The 21,426-nt window shown below is 29.9% G+C and overlaps 1 protein-coding gene across 1 annotated transcript in view; it reads right to left on the bottom strand.

Annotated features, from left to right (window-relative positions):
- Positions 1 to 12,236: 12,236 nt before the first annotated feature.
- Positions 12,237 to 21,426, bottom strand: part of LOC119602155 (plexin-B) — a 327,104-nt gene continuing 317,914 nt past the window's right edge. Inside the window, exon 10 of the mRNA XM_037953517.1 lies at positions 12,237 to 13,016. The gene's annotated coding sequence lies outside the window, so the exon portion shown is untranslated. The remainder of the gene's footprint in view (positions 13,017 to 21,426) is intronic.

The following is a 21,426-nucleotide window of genomic DNA, read 5'->3' as shown; positions in this document are numbered from 1 at the left end:
TGTGAAATTTTTTTTCCGAGCGGTCCATAATTGGTCATAGCTCCCATACCCGAAAATCACTTAAACGCACATAACTCATTACTAAATTAATATAATTACTAAGATTCATACAAATTTTGGCACATGCATTGCTCATATACAGAGGAATATTACTGTGAATTTGTTTTCCTATCGGTCCATAATGGATCATAGCTCCCATACAAGGTCCCTTTCAGAAAAACACTTAAAGGCACATAACTCATTATCAAATAGTGATACCCATAAAAAATTTGGCATAAATACTATTTTTGTACACAGAAATGTTATTTGAACATTTTTTCATGATCGGTCCAACTTTGGTCATAGCTCCCATACAAGGTTCCCTCCCGAAAATCACATAAACGCACATAACTCATTACAAAATATTGATATACATACATTTAGTAAAAATATTGCTCTTATATACATAAATTAAACTATAAAATTATAAAATTATTATAAATACTAGGTACCCTCCAGAAAATCACTTAAATGCACAATATTCACCAAATAATGATATAGATACAGAATTTTGAAATTTTGTCTTTATATACATAATTGGTCTTAGCTCCCATACAAGGTCCTTTTACGGAAATCTCTTAAACGCACATTACTCATTACCAAATAAAGCTATTGATAAATTGCTGATAATTTAATATTGATATTTGGTCCAAATATTAATTTTGTATACGAAAATTCTATTTCAAGATTTTTTCACGATCGGTTCATAACACATTACGTATTACTAAATTACGATATAGATACAAAATTTGACTGAAATATAGCTTTTATGAACAGAAATTTTGCTTAAAGAATTTTTCACGATCGGTTTTTTACGGTCGGTCATATCTCCCATACTATGTCCTGTCCTTAAAAGCGCTTTAACCGTATTTAACCAGTTGCATTATCAATTTGTGTAGAACAAAATTATATATATTTATTTTGAAAATCCTTAAATCTTTTATACACATGCATACATGCAAATTACTAAATATCGCTAAGCGCTATAAAAATATAAAGAAAATGGCGTTTGTAATGTTCAATAAATCATGGAATTGTAATAGATTTAAGCTGTTTAAATCTTTGTATTTTTTCTATTCAAGACATGAGAGAACTTATTTCTACATATATTTGATCAATTAGAAAAGTATTAATGTATAAATAGCTGGTGGAGGGTATTTAAGTTTCGGTTCAGCCGAATATAGCACTCTAACTTGTTTTCATTTACAAAATTATAAAACTCGCGATTAACTCGTTTTGACTCGAATCGTGAGCGATTTCTGTTTTACGCTCTTTAAATTTTCAACTCTTATCGCGAGTTTAAAAATTAAACTCGCGAGTCGAATATATTTATTCGCTGGAAAATGAATTATTTAAATCGCACGAATTAAACTCGCTCGCGAGCGATTTGAATTCGATCGCTGTCTGTACCCAGCTCTTTTTCAAAATTTCCACTATTTCTGTGGTTAGAGAAGAACCTTCTTGTACAGCACACTTCTGATGAAAAATGCATTTACACATTGCACATGTAATTCTTACCCTTGATGTACAACTGGTTCCACACATTTTACAATTTGATGACATTTTAAATCGTGTATTTTAGTTCCAATTTATAATTTAAAATTCAATTTATATTTTATTTTAGGTTTTAATTTTTGTATTTGATTGTTACTTAGAAGTTAGTGTTTTCTTTATAATCAAATACCGAAAACGAGAAAAAATCACAAATAAAAAGCAAGTACGTAGAGGTAATGAACATTTAATTTTGTTTTTGTTCTATGGTATAAGTATTATTCTCTCTGTATTGCACGTTTCTTTTTCTTTCATGTAGTTTTAAATTGTTGTTGTTTAAAAATTTTTAATTTTTTTACTTTGACTTCAGTTTATTTAAATTTAGTTATTTTTCAGTTCAATCACAATTTAAGTTATTATTTTTATGAGCTTTTAGGCATATATAAGTTTATGTTTTTAATTATTCAAATTTTCGATAATTATATCATGATATAATTCTCTATTTTCACAATTTAATACATTTTTACGGACAGCAAACAAAAACACGTCTAGTCTACTGTCACTCTCGCTATATATACAAAACACATTCACCTCGAGTTCTACCCTGTTAGCTTTATTTATCAATGAATTATGCGCATTTAAGTAATTTTCGGATGTGGACTTTATTTATCCGGAACAAATTTCGTAGAGTAATTCATATATACACAAAACACATTCATGTCGAATTTTATCAAGATAGCTTTATTTATCTATGAATTTAGCTCGGTTAAGTGATTTTCATATATGAGAGCTGTGACCAATTATGGACCGAGCCGAGTGATTTATGTATACACACATACTCACGTCGAATTTTATCCCGATAGCTTTATTTATCAATGAAATATGTTCATTTAAGTGATTTTCGAAAGTGGACCTTATATGGGAGCTATGACCAATTGTGGACCGATACAGATCTAAGTCGGTAGTATAATTCCAGTTCATATTATGTCAATATGTACAAAATTTTGTGTTGATAATGATATATTTGAGGAAGTTTCCGGGAATATGTACCTTTGTATGGGCCCCATACTATGGTGGCTATGGGAAATTTCGGATCGATTGTTACAATTTTAAACATAATTAATCTATAGATTTTTTTTTTCGAGGTAGTCTGAAATTTTGACTCATAACTTTTTAAGTTATGAACCAATTTTGCTGATTTTCAATACCAAACTGCTTAGGAAAACAATGTATATTCTCAGTGAATTTAGTTGATTTCATTTGCTTAGTTTTAACGTGATGGTATAATAAATGCTGATAATGTACCATACTTATTTTTTAGAACAAATTTAACAATAACGAGATACAACATAGATAGGATAATGTTAGAATAATTATTGCTATGTAATATAAAAAATTATTTATTATTATGTACTGGCAAAAATTTAAATTTTATAAACAGGTCAAAATAAAAGGCTAAACAATATAATTTTCACAAATGTTTTAAAAATTTTTCGTTTAAAAGTATGATAAGAAATTTCAAAAGTTTTCAATGTTCTTGGTAATGTATTAAAAATCATGCAACTCTCACGTGATATGATCGTTCTAAAACCGAAGTTAACTTTGGAATTATGATTTGACGATTACGTCTTGAATGAGTGAATAAAAAAAACGACATCAAATATGTTAAATTATTATTTCTATAAATCTTATAAAAATATAGTAAAAGCCTATACTGGATATAATTAATAAATGAACAACCTAAGAATTTGGATATGTAATCTGAAATATGTTCGTGTATAAATATTAGGGTGTTCGATTATTCGACATTTTCCAAAAACCGATTTTCGAATAGTTGACATTAAAAAAAACCGGTTGATATTTTTCAAATTCAGAAAAACCCGGTTAACCGGTTTTTCATTATAAAAAAATATATATTTTAATTTGAAAAAATAATGTTTATATTTAAATTTGATTAATAAAACATGGCCCGAAATGATTTTTAACAGTTTTAATGATATAACTTTAGATCTAGTCGTCTGATTTACATTATTTCTTTAATATGAAAGAAAATTAGGAAGAAAGTGGGACACTTCTGTTAAACATAAGGTAATATGTAATTAGGAAAATCAAAAAAGTTTAACCAAAGGAGCTTAGAAAAATATACGCTAGTTCCTAGACTCGAATATTTTTAAAATTTAGACGGGCTGTATTATGATTTACTTAAAAATTTCATTAAAATAATCTTTGAATACAAAGCAAATAAGAGTATTCGAAACCGGTTTTTAAAAAGTGAAAAAACCGGGTTATTCGATATTTGAAAAATCATCACTAAGAAAAAACCGACTCTGGTAAAGCAGAAAAAAACAGTTTTAAAACCGGTTGAAAAATCGAGTCGATAACCTTAATAAATATCTAACAACTCTGTTAAACAACAGCAAAAGTTTGCAAATGTTATAACCTAAAGTACCACTATAAACCTCCATACCATACAAAAAAACAGGCACGATCAAGGAATTAATAATTAATATCCTTATGTGAAGAGTATATATATATATATATATATATATATATATATATATATATATATATGTATATATATATATATATATATATATATATATATATATATATGTATATATGTATATATATATATATATATATATATATATATATATATATATATATATATATAATTGTATAAATTGCGTAATAGATAATTTTCTTTAGATGACATGAAATTTAAATCTCTAATAAAATTTAGTTTATCATCTATAATTAAACCTAAACAATGCAATTGGTCAACAAATTCAATTTGTATATCACCTATATTAATGTCAATGTTATTTGTAGATACACCGAAATAGATAGCTTTTGTTTTAAGAGAGTTAATTAAAAACCCATTATTCATCATCCAATTTGAAATATTCGTCATAGAATATTACATTTTGAAAAACATCAAGAAACTGTTGCTCACCAGTAAAGAAAAATATTGAATCATCTGCATATGCAAATGGAATACAAGAGACAAGAGCAATGTTCGTAAAGATATCATTTAAGTAAATGTTAAACAATAAAGGCCCAAGAACATAGCCTTGGGGTACACCTCTTTTAACAGGTAACAAGCCAAATAATTTACCATTAATTGCAACATACTGCCATCTATCTTTTAAAAACGATGCAATGAGGTTGGAAGCTGTATAAGATCAATCAAATTTTTGGCTAAGCTTTTTAATCAGAATTAGATGATCCACCCTTTCAAATGCTCTAGTGAGATCTATAGACACTAAAATGTTTAAATGACCTTTACTATTATATTGTCGAATAGTATCTGTGACTCCAAGCAGAAGTGCAGTAGTATCTCTTTTATGTCGGAATCCATATTGAGCGTCACTAAACAATGATTTAATACTAATATAATCCAAAAGCTGATTTTTTAAAATAATCTCAACTATTTCAGAGAACGCAGGAAATATAGAGATTGGGCGTAGTTACACATTTCTACTGAACCACCAGACATTTTTATTGGTATTACTCATCCAATCTTCCAACCTGAAGGAAAAGTTGAGGTCATAATAATAGTGTTCACAAAATATAAAAAAATTTCAACAAGTTAGAGTGCTATATTCGGCTAAGCCGAATCTTAAATACCCTCTACCAGCTACTTTTATATTACTACTTTTTTAATTGATCAAATATTTAAATAGCTTAAATCTGTTACAATTCCAAAATTTATTGAACATTACATTTTCTTTTATATTTTTATAGTGCCCTAAAATATGCTTTAACGATATTTAATAATGTGCATGTATGCATGTGTGTGAAAGATTTAAGGATTTTCAAAATAAATATATATAATTTTGTTCTACGCAAATTGATAATGCAACTAGTCAAATACCGTTAAAGTGCTTTTAGGGGCAGGACCTAGTATGGGAGATATGACCAATTATAGACCGATCGTAAAAAAAATCTTTAAGCAAAATTTCTGTACATAAAAGCTATATTTCAGTCAAATTTTGTATCTATATCGTAATTTAGTAATAAGTAATGTGTTTTCAAGTGATTTTCTGAAGGGAACCTTGCATAGGACCGACCGCACCCATGTTATGGACCGATCGTGAAAAAGTCTTGAAATACAATTTTTGTATACCAAACTAATATTTGTGCCAAATATTGTATCAATAGCTTTATTTGGTAATGAGTAATAAACGTTTAAGAGATTTTCGTAAAAGGACCTTGTATGGGAACTATGACCAATTATGTATATAAAGACAAAATTTCAAAATTCTGTATCTATATCATTATTTAGTAATGAATATTGTGCATTTAAGTGATTTTCTGGAGGGGACCTAGTATGAGAGCTATGACCAAATATGGACCGATCGTAAAACTATTTTATAGTGTAATTTATGTATATAAGAGCAATATTTGTGCTAAATGTATGGATATCAATATTTTGTAATGAGTTATGTGCGTTTAAGTGATTTTCGGGAGGGAACCTTGTATGGGAGCTATGACCAATTATGGACCGATCGGAAAAAAAATTTAACAGTAATATTTCTGTATGTGAGAGCAATACTTGTAGCAAACTTTATATGGATATTTTAATTTAGTAATGAGTTATGTGCGTTTAAGTGATTTTCGGGGGGGGACCTTGTATGGGAGCTATGACCAATTATGGACCGATCGAAAAAATCTTTCACAGTAATATTTCTGTGCATATGTGCAATACTTGTAACAAATTTGATATGGATATCTTAATTTAGTAATGAGTTATGCGCGTTTGAGTGATTTTCGGGAAGATCCTTGTATGGGAGCTATGACCAATTATGGACCGATCGGAAAAAAATTTCACAACAATATTTCTGTGCATATGAGCAATACTTATTCCAAATTTTATATGGATATCTTAATTTTGTAATGAGTTGTGCGCGTTTAAGTGATTTTTTCTCGCAATGAATTCTATTGACATAAGATTCTAAGTTATAAAATTTTGTGAAGATATCAGCATTCTGACGGAAGTTATTAACAAAAAGGAGGTACATATATGAAATTATGGACCGATTCTGGCAATTTTCAGCAGGAATCGAGATACTGTGTAGCAACGAATGTATGATGACTTTCATGAAATTATCTTGCATAGTTTTCGAGAAAATTACATCAGAATGTATGATTCACAACTTTTCCCTATGTGAACCGATTTTGCTCATTTTCAATACCAAACTGTCTGTTTTGCACAGACATACGGACGGACGACATAGCTAAATCGACTCAGAATTGCATAAGGACCCAAAATATATATACTTTGTTGGGTCTCAGATGAATATTTCTTGGTGTTACACACGGAATGACAAACTTATATATACCCTCTATCACCACTGATGGTGGTGGAGGGTATAAAAACACAATAGGAAACCCATCACACCCAACACAACTAGACTTAACAGAATCAAAAGCAAGAACCAATTCAGTGAAATCAATAGATTTGAAAGAAAATCCACCATTAATTTTAAGATTATCTAAAACTACTTCACAAGATGTATCATTTCCATATTCAGACGAAAAATATTTATTTTGTTCATTCACATTAACTGAATCTAAGTAGTATGTTTGAAGGGATTCCAGGCATCTTTTTAATGACAGACATTGCAACCAAAATGTTCGAAGGTTCGATCGCTGTTTGGTTCGATGCAACCAGTTAATGTGTTCGATGATGTTCGTTTGTTTGTTGCTTTAGCCACTTACAACAACATTATATTTATTGTGAAATCAAAATAAAGTAGCCCGACGGTTCAAGGAGGTAGTTCCAACCTAGTGACCGACGGTTCAAGGAGATAGTTCCAACCTAGTGACGTTGCATATAATGGTTAAGTGTTAGACTCGAACGAGTAAGTTTCCCTTTTAAAATCTTGTCTACATGGCTTTTTACCACTGGCGGCTAGGCTGGTAACCAGTCGGATAGATGACAGGAGGGGTGGTAGGAATAGGGATAATAGAAAGGTGAAGGATTTAGGATGATCGAAATTGGGAAAAAGAAAGGGAGGATGGTAGAAAGAAAGGAAGAGAAGGATAGATAGAAGATCCGAACAATATAGTTTACTTACCGTTTAGAGTTAGGTTGCAGACCTGTTTAGGGTTGCCACTTGTTCAAGAAGTATTGGCTTTATGACTAGTTATTCCAACATGGGCTTAGAAGATAATAACTTTTCCTTATTTTAAGTTAGAGTTAAAAAAGTTGAAACATGTAACTTTTTACACCCTAGGTTACTTGGAGACACTAAAGTAACGATTGACTAGTCTCTGCATTTCAAAGGGTACATTAATGACTAATGACACAAATATATACTTTTACTAATGTCTATCCACTATAGTGGTTTGACTTTAGTAAAAATTATAATCTTTTACGTGTGTACTGACAACTGGTCGATCTGCTGTATTCATTCCAACCAAAATCGTTTGGTTGGTTGTTTGTTCGATCGACTCAAAAATTTTTATTTTTATAAAAAATTTATCGAACATGTATGAATAATTCCATATATGACAAGAGAGGGAATAGTGGTGATAAGCAGAAAAATATCAGACATAGCCGACCTTAAATATCCTAACCCATTTTCATATTTTAGCATTAATATCACTTTACATACATTTGTATACAATTAATACATTATAAACAAATTTTTAGGAATTGGATAAGTGAATTTACGTTCGTATAAAACTTATTTATGTTGAGTTTTATTGGAATTTTAATAAGATGATCGTATGCTTATTAAAGATGATCATTTTTATAATGTTTATTTCTTGTTTGTTTTTATACCCTCCACCACCATCAGTGGTGATAGAGGGTATATATAACTTTGTCATTCCGTGTGTAACACCAAGAAATATTCATCTGAGACCCAAAAATATATATATATTCTTGGACCTTATGAAATTCTGAGTCGATTTAGCTATGTCCATCCATCCATCCGTCCGTCTGTCTGTCTGTCTGTCTGAATAAAACATTCTCACGTTAACACGAAGCAACAAAAATTAACGAAATTCACCCAAAATATTTATTATTGTCCTAGGCAGTTTGGTATTGGAAATAAGCAAAATCGGTTCACACCGGGAAAAGTTATGAATCAAAGTTTGAAACAACTTCGAAAAAAATAAGCATTTTTTACACATTCTGATGTAATTTTCTCGAAAACTATGCAAGATAATTCCATGAAAATCACCATACTTTCGTTTCTACACAAGAGCTTGACTCCTGCTGAAAATTGCCAGAATCGGTCAACAATTGCATATACCTCCCATACAAAAGTACATATTCCCGGAAAATGGGTTTTTTGTTAATAACTTCCGTCATAATGTCGAAATCTTTACAAAATTTTACAAATTAAAATCTTATGTGAATAGAATTCATTCAGAGAAAAAAATTTCTGGATCGGTCCATAATTGGACATAGCTCCCATACAAGGTCCCCTCCCGAAAAACACTTAAAACCACATAACTCATTAGCAAATGAAGATATCAATATAAAATTTGGTACAAATATTGCTCTTATATACAGAAATATTACTACGAAATTTTTTTCCGATCGGTTCATAATTGGTCATAGCTCCCATACAAGGTTCCCTCCCGAAAATCACTTAAACGCGTATAACTCATTACTAAATTAAGATATCCATATAAAATTTGGTATAAGTATTGCTCATACGCAAAGAAATTTTACTGTGAAAGTTTTTTTCTGATCGGTCCATAATTGGTCATAGCTCCCATACTAGGTCCCATCCCGAAAATCACTTAAACGCGCATAACTCACTACTAATTTAAGATATCCATATAAAATTTTGGTACTAGTATTACTCATATGCACAGAAATATTACTCTGAAATTTTTCTCCGAGCGGTCCATAATTGGTTATAGCTCCCATACAAGGTCCCCTCCCGAAAATCACTTAAACGCACATAACTCATTACAAAATTAAGATATCCACATAAAATTTGGTACAAGTATTGCTCATATGCACGAAAATATTACTGTGCAATTTTTCTCCGAGCGGTCCATAATTGGTCATAGCTCCCATACAAGGTCCCCTCCCGAAAATCACTTAAACGCACATAACTCATTACAAAATTAAGATATCCACATATACACGAAAATATTACTGTAAATTTTTTTTCCGATCGGTCCATAATTGGTCATAGCTCCCATACAAGCTCCCCTCCCGAAAATCACTTAAACGCACATTACTCATTACAAAATTAAGATATCCACATATGCACGAAAATATTACTGTGAATTTTTTCTCCGATCGGTCAATAATTGGTCATAGCTCCCATACAAGGTCCCCTCCCGAAAATCACTTAAACGCACATAACTGTTTACTAAACATTTGGCATAAATACTATTTTTGTACACAGAAATGTTAATTGAACATTTTTTCATGATCGGTCTAACTTTGGTCATAGCTCCCATACAAGGTTCCCTCCCGAAAATCACTTAAACGCACATAACTCATTACAAAATATTGATATCCATACACTTAGCAAAAATATTGCTCTTATATACATAAATTAAACTATACAAGTTAGAGTGCTATATTCGGCTGAGCCGAATCTTAAATACCCTCCACCAGCTATTTATATATTAATACTTTTCAAATTGATCAAATATTTGTAGAAATAAGTTTTCTCATGTCTTGAATAGAAAAAATACAAAGATTTAAACAGCTTAAATCTATTACAAATCTATTACAACAGCTTAAATCTATTACAGCTTAAATCTATTACAATTCCCATACAAGGGGACCTTGTATGGGAATTATGACTAATTATGGACCGATCGGAAAAAAAATTTCACAGTAATATTTTCGTGCATATGTGGATATCTTAATTTTGTAATGAGTTATGTGCGTTTAAGTGATTTTCGGGAGGGGGCCTTGTATGGGAGCTATGACCAATTATGGACCGCTCGGAGAAAAATTTCACAGTAATATTTTCGTGCATATGAGCAATACTTGTACCAAACTTTATGTGGATATCTTAATTTTGTAATGAGTTATGTGCATTTAAGTGATTTTCGGGAGGGGACCTTGTATGGGAGCTATGACCAATTATGGACCGCTCCTAGAAAAATTTCACAGTAATATTTCTGTACATATGAGTACTACTAGTACCAAATTTTATATGTATATCTTCATTTAGTAGTGAGTTATGCGCGTTTAAGTGATTTTCGGGAGGAGACCTTGTATGGGAGCTATGACCAATTATGGACCGATCAGAAAAAACTTTCACAGTAAAATTTTTTTGCGTATGAGCAATACTTATACCAAATTTTATATGGATATCTTAATTTAGTAATGAGTTATGTGCGTTTAAGTGATTTTCGGGAGGGGATCTTGTATGGGAGCTATGACCAATTACAGACCGATGGAACAAAAATTTCACGGTAATATTTCTATATGTGAGAGCAATACTTTTACCAAATTTTATGTGGATATCTTAATTTAGTAATGAATTATCTGCGTTTAAGTTATTTTCGGGAGGGGACCTTGTATGGGTGCTATGTCCAATTATGGACCGATCCAGAAAATTTTTTCTCTGAATGAATTCTATTCACATAAGATATTAATTTGTAAAATTTTGTAAAGATTTCGACATTGTGACGGAAGTTATTAACAAAAAACCCATTTTCCGGGAATATGTACTTTTGTATGGGAGGTATATGCAATTGTTGATCGATTCTGGCAATTTTCAGCAGGAGTCAAGCTCTTGTGTAGAAACGAATGTATAGTGATTTTCATGGAATTAATGTTGTTTCAAATTTTGATTCATAACTTTTCCCGGTGTGAACTGATTTTGCTTATTTTCAATACCAAACTGCCTAGGACAATAATAAATATTTTGGGTGAATTTCGTTAATTTTTGTTGCTTCGTGTTAACTTGAGAATGTTTTATACAGACTGACAGACGGACATAGCTAAATCGACTCAGAATTTCATAAGGTCCAAGAATATATATACTTTGTTGGGTCTCAGATGAATATTTCTTGGTGTTACACACGGAATGACAAAGTTATATATACCCTCTATCACCACTGATGGTGGTGGAGGGTATAAAAATTGTTAAAAAAAAATTTTTAAAAAATTAAAAAAAATTTTTTTGGAAATAATGATGAAATAGCTATTTTTGAGTTGGGTCAATTGACATGAAATTCCCCATATGTGTATATTAACTAATTTCAATATTTTTTGACTTTTGATCTATGGTATTACACTCTCTTTATATATTTTAAAAATCCACGATTTAAAATTTTGCAGTTTGATTGAATTTATTGTTACATACTTCCACTATAAACTATATGCATTTAATTGTTGAATTTGTAGTCTTACCCTATATATTCAAAGATCCCGTTATAGTCACCTAAAACTCAACTGGCCCTATATAGTATTTTTAAACATACCAGCAATATTTTAAAATGCATTTTATGTTTACAAAAAATCGTGCTGGCACTATTTTTTTTTAATAAACTAATTGTCAAACAGGATACTCTATTTGTTGTTTTGAAAATGTTGTATATACAAGCAATAAGTTTATAAAACAAAATTTCCAGACAAAAGCTGATTTATAAATCGCTTACAAAATAAAAATTTGTTCATGAATAAGCCCTTAAGTTTTGTGTTTATGTAATCGATAATTCCGTGAGGCCATTACAACAAAATCAATCAAAAAGTCGATTTTAAATTTTTGTTAAGCTAGGGCATATTGGGTTTTAGGTGACGTTATATGTATGTATTTATTTAGAGTTTTTTACAATATTGGAAACATACATGTATTTTTAATTTTAAACACATTTCAAAATTTTATCTGAAATATTCCGAATTTGGTAAATTTAAAAACAAAAAAATACACAGTCAAACCCGTTTATAACGAACTCCGCTAAACTAGTCAAATTTATTCTTTATAAACGAAGTTCGTAATAGTTTTTATATATCATATAATAGAGTGGCATTTTCTTCAAATAAAAGAACATTATGATTTTTTTAATTTTCTTTACAAAAAAGAAATAGCAGTGACATTATTTGTTCATATCTTTTTCAACAAATTCAAGTTTTTTTTTAACTGAAAAAGTAGTTAGTTTTATCCGAGGATTCGTTATAACAAGGTTCGTTATAAGAAATGTTTTTTGTAAGAAAATATTTACTAAAATATCGGGACTTGAAAAATAGTTTGTAATATCCGAGAATTTATTATAACCGAGTCCGTTATTAACGGGTTTGACTGTACATAGAAATGTTGATTACAAAGCACAATCTTAATTTATATTTAATGATATTTGAAATTATTTATAAGTAGACATACGAAATTATTAAAAAAAATATCACAATGAAGATCCGAAAATACTAATATTTATCTGGGACCCCATACAATATATTTGAGTATTTAATTAAAACATTCTAAGTCGATCAAGCCATGTTTGTTTGTTAAAATCTCGAACATTCACAAATGTTAGGAAATAGGCTGCTGAAATGAAAAAAAGAAAGAAGAATTAGTATGTTTTAGCTATTCAATAGATACATTTGATGTTTTTTTTCAAAATTTATATCTATAACTATAACAATTTCGAATAAAATATTATGACTGTTTCATATCTAGTGTTTATAAACCGGTTAACCGAAAAACCGGTTTTTATTGCATATTTCGGTTTTTCGCAAACCGGTTTTTTTAAAACATTGGTTTTCGGTTAACCAGGTTGTCCGGTTTTTAAGTCTCGGTTAACCAGTTTCAAAAAATCTAATTTTTAGTACACAATTTTATGTTTTCTTTGATTTTTTATTGTGATTTTTAAAAATTTTGGATAGATAACTCTTAACATTATTTTCCGTTTGTGCATATGAAAACAGACCTAAGATTGTTAAACAAATGTTAGGAAATGTTAAACATACATTATGTATATAAAATGGAGATTTACAATTTCAGACAATCAGGATATTAGTAAAAAGTTGGCATTTAAACCAATAAATTTAAACAAATTGTAACCATTTTATGAAAAAATTTCTTATTTATTAAGGCGAATAAAAAAATTTGATGATAAAATGCAGGATGCACTTGTTTACTGCGTGTGTATAACAAAAATCGTGAAACGTTCTCAAAACGGACTTTATTTATTGAAACATAAGGGTTGTTGTCACTGTCCGAGAATTTATGCTGCTAGGGTTTTCACAAACTGTAATGACGCTAAGGTTGATTGACAGGAAGTCAGCATGACACCTGTCAATATTCCTAAGCGTCATTCACAGTAATTTGAACAACCACAGGCGTAGCGAGCGGAGGGAGGTCACAATTAAAGCAGAGGCTCAATGTCTATGTCGAGACAGTCGTCTACTTCCGTTCCCGATGAATCGTCTCGAGCCTGAATACTATTTATACTTGATAGTCCTGGACATACATTTTTTTATTGATATAGATGCATTATATATTCAAAGGTCAATTTATCCCTCCTATTGCAACTTCCATATACCTAACGAATCAATAATATCTTCAGGTATGTATAAGTTTGTTTTCTTATGTTATATTAACCCTTAATAGCCTGATTTTTTTGTTTGAGCGGAAAAAAATTAATGTTATAAAACTTACATTTCTAAGCAACTTTTGTTCTACAACTTTGTTCATATGTAGTATTTACCTGTGTTATGTGAAAAGAGATTGTACGCCGACGTTTCGAAGCAATTTCAACCCCAAAATTGTTTGGTCGATCTTTTCCCATTCGAATTTTAACACAAGATTTCATCAAGCAATAACAGACTACTGGCACAAATGCTATGTTTCATTTTAAAATAAATCAATCAAAAAACATTCCAAAAATATCGATTTATATAATCTGATGTATGAAAAAATTTTAAGTCTGGGTGCCTGGTGGTCCCTTAAAGAACCAACCAGAAATTTCAAAAAATCCCACTAACTAAAGAAGTAAAATCACTTCAAATACCTATTATTACAATAATATTAGGCAACGAGCCGTAAAATATTTTTTCTGTTTAAGATTTTGTCGATTTATAACTAAAACTTTTTGTCAAAAGTACACAATATCACAAAAGATTTTTTTTGAGGTAATTGCATTCTTTTGAACCTGGACAAGTCAAATGAAGCTTTATTCCAATACCGATCAAAGAAATTAGTGCCGCTTGCAATTAAAAATATTTTAAAAGTCATAACATGAAGTTGACAAATATTTAAATAACAAAAAACTTAATTTTTATCGGTTGGTTCCTGGCGGTACCACCAGGCTATTAAGGGTTAATGTACATATCTATACTAAAAAGTGCAAATATCTTATTAAGTAATTCATAATATTTCGCAAAATTACATTTTTCAACTAAATATTATAATATTTTAAAGATTTCCAAACATTCCGGTTAACCTGTTTAACCGTTTTTTTTAAACTCGGTTAACCGACAAACCGGTTTTCTAGAAATGGTCAATTTTCGGTTAACCGAAAAACCGGTTTTTCCAAAAGTCGGTTTTTTATAAACACTATTCATATCACACACCCAGTTAAAAAGTGACTCAACTTAAAAATTCTGAAACATAAAGAAAGACATAACAGTCTTTTTCAACAGTTAACAACAACAAAATACAACAGTTAACAACAACAAATTTTTATACCCTCCACCACCATCAGTGGTGATAGAGGGTATATATAAGTTTGCCATTCCATGTGTAATACCAAGAAATATTCATCTGAGACCCCACAAAGTATATATATTCTAGATCCTTGTGAAATTCTGATTCGATTTAGCTGTGTCTGTCTGCCTCCAAGACTCTCACGTTTAAACTAAGCAAAAGAAATCAAACTAAGCAAAAGAAACCAAATTCACTGAAAATATTCACTATTATCCAGGCAGTTTGGTATTGAAAATCAGCCAAATCGGTCCACAACGTAAACAGTTATGAGTAAAAATTTCAGTATTATGCTTTTTTCCTAATTCTTGAGTAGTTTTCTCAGAAACTACTAAAGATAATGGAATAAAATTTGTCAGACGTTATTTTCTTTACCGAGGGATCAAAAATGTTCAAAATCAAAACAATCGATTCAAAATTTCTCATAGCCCCCATACAAAGGTATATATTCTCGGAAATAGATTTATCGTTAATAACGGCAAAAATAACGGTATCACCACGAAATTTCGCATATATGTATATAATATGAACAGAAATCATATTACCAACGTAGACCTGTATAGGTCCATTATTGGTCACAGCTCCCATATACTATAAGGTCCACTTTCAAAAAATTCTTAAATACAAATAACTAATTAAGAAATAAAGATATTGGAAAAATATTCAACACAAATATGTTTTGTGTATACATAAATCATAATTGGTCACAGCTCCCACAGAAGGTCCAAAGTGCTATTTTCGGCTATGCCGAATCTTAAATACCCTCCACCTGTAAGCTACTTTTTATGAAAGTTTAAATTGTGCTTACGTGATGAGGGTGCTATCATTTAAAAATCATATATACCTTTTATGGAGATATGGCCAATTATTGACCAATCCGAACAAAATTTCGCAGAACGATTTATCGATAAAAAACACACTATGTCGGATTTTATCCGTATATATTTATAATTGAATGAAATATATTGGAAAAAGTGACTTATGGAAATGGGCCTTATATGAGAACTAAGACCAATTATACATACATATACTAATTTTTTTTTTAAGATTTCTTATATACACAAAATATACTTATTCCGATATCTTTATTTATCAATGAAATATGCGATTTTCCGAAGTGGACCTTATATGACAGATATGAACAATTATGGACCGATCCGAAAAAAACTTATTCATATAACCTATTTTTAAAATATCTTTATTTCTTAATCGGATATTTCCATTTAAGCGATTTTTGGAAGTGGTTCTTATATGGGAGCTGTGACTAATTATGGACCGATTTCGCACGGTGTTTTTTTTTTTTTTAATTTCTTATATACACAAAATATACTTATTCCGATATCTTCATTTATCAATGAATTATGCGATTTTCTGAAGTGGATTTATATGACAGATATGAACAATTATGGACCGATCCGAAAAAAACTTATTTATATAACCTATTTTTAAAATATCTTTATTTCTTAATCGGATATTTCCATTTAAGCGATTTTTGGGAGCTGTGACTAATTATGGACCGATCCAAAATATATTTTGCAGACTGATATATGTATACACAATACATATTTATGTTGAATATTATTTCAATATCTTTATTTCTAAATTAGTTATGTGCATTTAAGTAATTTTCGGAAGTGGACCTTACATGAGAGCTGTGACCAATTATGGACCGAACCGGAAAAAATTTCGCAGGGTGTTTTATATCTACTTTAAACACATTCATGATGAATTTTATACCGATATCTTCACTGTGTTATGTAATATGTGCGATTACGTGGTTATCGGAAATGGGCTATGCCCAATTATGGACCAATCCGAAAAATATTTTGCAAAGTGATATATGTATACACAAAACATATTTATGTTGAATATTATTCCAATATCTTTATTTCTTAATTAGTTATTTGTATTTAAGTATTTTTCGAAAGTGGACCATATATGGGAGCTGTGACCAATAATGCACCTATACAGATCTACGTTGGTAATATGATTTCTGTACTTTTTATATACATATGTGCAAAATTTCGTGGTGATACCGATATTTGAAGTTATTAACGATAAATCTATTTCCGACAATATGTGCCTTTGTATGGGGGCTATGAGAAATTTAGAATCGATTGTTTTGAGTTAGAACATTTTTGATCCCTGGGTAAAGAAAATAACGTGTGATAAAATTCATTCTATTATCTTTAGTAGTTTCTGCGAAAACTACTCAAGAATTAGGAAAAAAACTTAATTTTTTTCGAGGTAGTCTGAAATTTTTACTCATAACTGTTTACGTTGTGGACCAATTTGGCTGATTTTCAATGCCAAACTGCTTAGGACAATAGCGAATATTTTCAGTGATTTATTTTTCATAAGGATCCAGAATATATATACTTTGTTGGGTCTCAGATGAATATTTCTATCTATATTTCTATCACCACTGATAGTGGTGGAGGGTATAAAAACCGCACTTAACGATTTTGAAGATTCTAACTAGTTTTTTATATGGATACTAACTATACCCAGTGTGCTTTGCTACCCTAAAAACAATACAAATAAAAAACCGCACTTAAAGATTTTGAAGATTCCAACTATAATAGTTTTTATATAGATATACTAGCTATACCCAGTGTGCTTTGCTACCCTAAAAGCAATATGTATAAATAAAAAACCCACTGAACGATTTTGAAGATTCTAACTACAATAGTTTTCCAGATTTACAATATGTTACATATAAAAGATGTCAAGCAAATTATTGCAAGTTCGCCTGTTTTTATCCATCGCCAGTTTCGATCTATCTATGAAAAATTTGAAAAATATAAGAGTTTCCAAGATACACGAAATTTTGTAATTAATTCATATATGTGGTGCCAAGCCACCCATTGAAAGTCCGCCCGTTATTCTCTAAATGTTCCCATGAATGTCAAAGTTCTTCATGTAAAATTTGAAGATTCTAGCTTTAATAATTTCTCAGTGGGAGCTTCAAGCTCCCCAGATGAAAGCCCGCACTTTATCCCCAAAATGTTCAGATGAATATTAAAATAATTTGAGCAAAATTTTAAGAATCAATTTCTATTAGTTTCCCAGATAAACGAAATTTTATATTTAATTCATATGGGAGGTGCAAAGTTCCCCATTGAAAGTCTGCCCGTTATACCCTAAATGTTCAGATGAATGTCAAAATTCTTCAAGTAAAATTTGAAGATTCTAGCTCTAATATTTTCTCAGATATACGAATTTTTCTATTTAATTCATATGGGGGCTTCAAGCCCCCCCCCCAACATTTCTCCAAAATGTTGGGAGGTGCCCTCTAATTCTAGTCCGCCTACTTTTTGTCCTAAATAATCACATTGACACTAAAGTGGCTCCGACAAAATTTGAGGACTATAATTGTTATATTATCTCAAATATACACATTTTATATTTTCTTAATATGGGAGTGGCACCTCGCCCACTTGGAATTTCAAAATAAAAAGTAGCCCATTACCTATTCCAGACAAGCAGACATACACTGTGAAAATTTGAAGAAAATCTTTTCAGCAGTTTAGTAGTCTATAACGTTCAAACATAGAAACATACAGGAGAAAAGAAAATATATTCACAATAAAGTAAATAATTTATTTCGCTCGAATTAATATCTCTTTAGAGCAGCGAAAGGCAAACTAACACTACTGTAGTTGTTAATTCTGCATTTGTGTTAGTTGTGTTTTTTCTCTCTGGCATTCTATGCACTAAACGAAATTTTTTTGAATTTTTTTAAATTTTGAAATGCTGTTTGGTGAATAATAAATGTATTAGAAATGAAAAAAATAGTTTAACCGCTTTTTTTTCTCTGTTCAACAAACATTTATCAAATTTTCTCAAACAAATGGAAAAAAATAGAACAAAAATATTTTTCTATGAAAAAATTGTTTTATTTAATAGATTATTTAAAATAATATATAAGTAATTTTAAAATGGTCTGTAGAAATAATTAAAGGGAAACAAAAACCACTTAAAAGAAATTATTGTTAAAATATACGAATTTGAACAATAATTTTTTTTAGTGCAGTAAAAATAAAACATAATACAGCTGAAATAAAAATATAAACAAGCGTAACACAATCTACTTCTATGAATGCTCATACGAGACTGACTGGTTTTGTTTGTTTTTGTACAATGTGTGAGCTTATCACTGTTGCCAACTTTTTTCCCAAAAATATCGCTAAAGTCGACTGAAAAATAGCTAGAAAATAGCTAAATTCAAGACATTTTGAAAAATTTAGCGATAAATCGTCAAAATAATATTTATTATATGATTCTGAAAACAAATAGCTAAAAAAACTAGATAAATTTTTCAGATTTTTATATTATTCTAAAAAGTCAGCGATTTATCGCTAAAATCTATATACATACGTAGGAATGGGATAGTGATACAAACACATCTTATAACAAACACATAAGAGAACCTTTTTTATGTTAAATATTTTCACTTTGGGTTAGGAAAAATGTCAAGTTGAGGTTAATTTCGATATGCGACCCTATACAGATTGCTTTAGAAATGTTGTAAAGATAAATTGAATTTCGAATTGCTGGCCTTTATGGATCGAGAGTATTATTTATTATTCCATTACAATACAATTACAAATTATATTCTTACCTAATTTACCGAGCAGGGTGACGATAACCATACGACCGTTGTAGTGTAGCAGACCAGGATCTCTGCTGGGAATCGAACCCACAACCCTCAGACTGACAGGCTAGCACACTACCAACTAGCCTACCGGGGCACCCAAGATTATTATTATACACTCCTTTTGTGGGAATTTTATCTGCAATATCGATATGCGGCCCTATACGCCTTAGAAATGTTGTAAATTTTTAGGACTTTATGGATCGATCCTTTCGTCACTTATTTCCAATGTTCACTAATTTTTAGAATTATGGTAAATTTTATTATCATATCACTCATTTACTAAAAGACTAGAATAATTAAATATTCGTTTTTTGAGTACAACAAAATATACCCCTTTTAAAGTTTTTCGTATAACTTTACCTGTACGCACAAATATTTGCTCCTAATTATGTTCTTCAGAACATTCAAAATAAGTATAATACACACAGCTAAAACTGAAATAATTTACATTGAATGCATATTTTATATACATACATATATGTAAATCGTCATTCGTAGCAACTTTTAAGCGATATTATCAAAATATAAATGAATAAAAAATGCCTTAAAATCTAAAGAAAAATCGCTAGATTTCCCGCTAATAGCTAAATCATATTTTTCCCCGCAAAATGGGATTAAAAATCGCTAGATTTGACGAGAAAATAGCTAAATTGGCAACAGTGGAGCTTATGTACCGTACATATAATATGAACAATTCATATTAATTTGTAACTGAAATTCATTGTAATTTATAACCAGTGTGACCATTTTGACATTTTTGCAGCTAGATTTAGCATTTTTCATTTTGATTTAGCTGTAAAATTTTAATTTAGCATTTGGCATTTTATTTAGCATTTTTATAAAATATTTTTAGCATTTTTAGCTTTTTTTGCAATTTTAGTATATAAACAAAAAAAGACAAATTTTTGCAAAAAAGATTTATATTGGAAATAGGTTTAACCGGAAAAAATCAGAATTAAATGTCTACCCAAACTTGTTATAAAATACAATGAATTTCAGTTACAAATTAATATGAATTGTTCATAAAAACACTTAAAAAATTTTAGCATTTTTTTTGGCATTTTAAAATCAATTTAGCATTTTTTCTAGCATTATTTTGGATGGGATTTAGCCGCAACATTTTTTTAGACCTGGTCACACTGTTTATAACAAGTAAGAAAGTATATTCTACCGTGGTTATAATATTTGATTTATTTTTCGTAATAAAGCATTTTTGTTGAATTGAACCTTGGTTCCGATATATTTAAACTAATTTTTTGAGAAAGGCTTTATACATTTGTATATGTATGGGGGCTAGGTAAAATAAAGGACGGACTTTAACCATTTTTAAAAGGTTTTGTCATTGGATCAAAAAGCATACGTGCTTATTGTTTTGAAAATTTCAACCTCTACTAGCCGGTCAGACTTACATGGCTTAATCGATTCAGAAAATGATTATTAACCGGTTAGTATACTCAAACATAGTATAGTGGAGTAGGGTAAAAATTAAGTTCCGTGATATTAAGATAAACAGAAATGCTACAAATTATTTCAAAATTTTTGTAAATTTAGCAATATGTAATGTCTCTAACTTTAAAATATTTCTGAATGTAA

The sequence above is a fragment of the Lucilia sericata genome, unplaced genomic scaffold (assembly GCF_015586225.1).
Source record: "Lucilia sericata isolate MDLA Ls3-8-SP2 unplaced genomic scaffold, ASM1558622v1 Contig000211F_arrow, whole genome shotgun sequence".
In the NCBI taxonomy this organism is placed as follows: domain Eukaryota; kingdom Metazoa; phylum Arthropoda; class Insecta; order Diptera; family Calliphoridae; genus Lucilia; species Lucilia sericata.
This window is presented reverse-complemented; position numbering and strand designations above follow the sequence as displayed.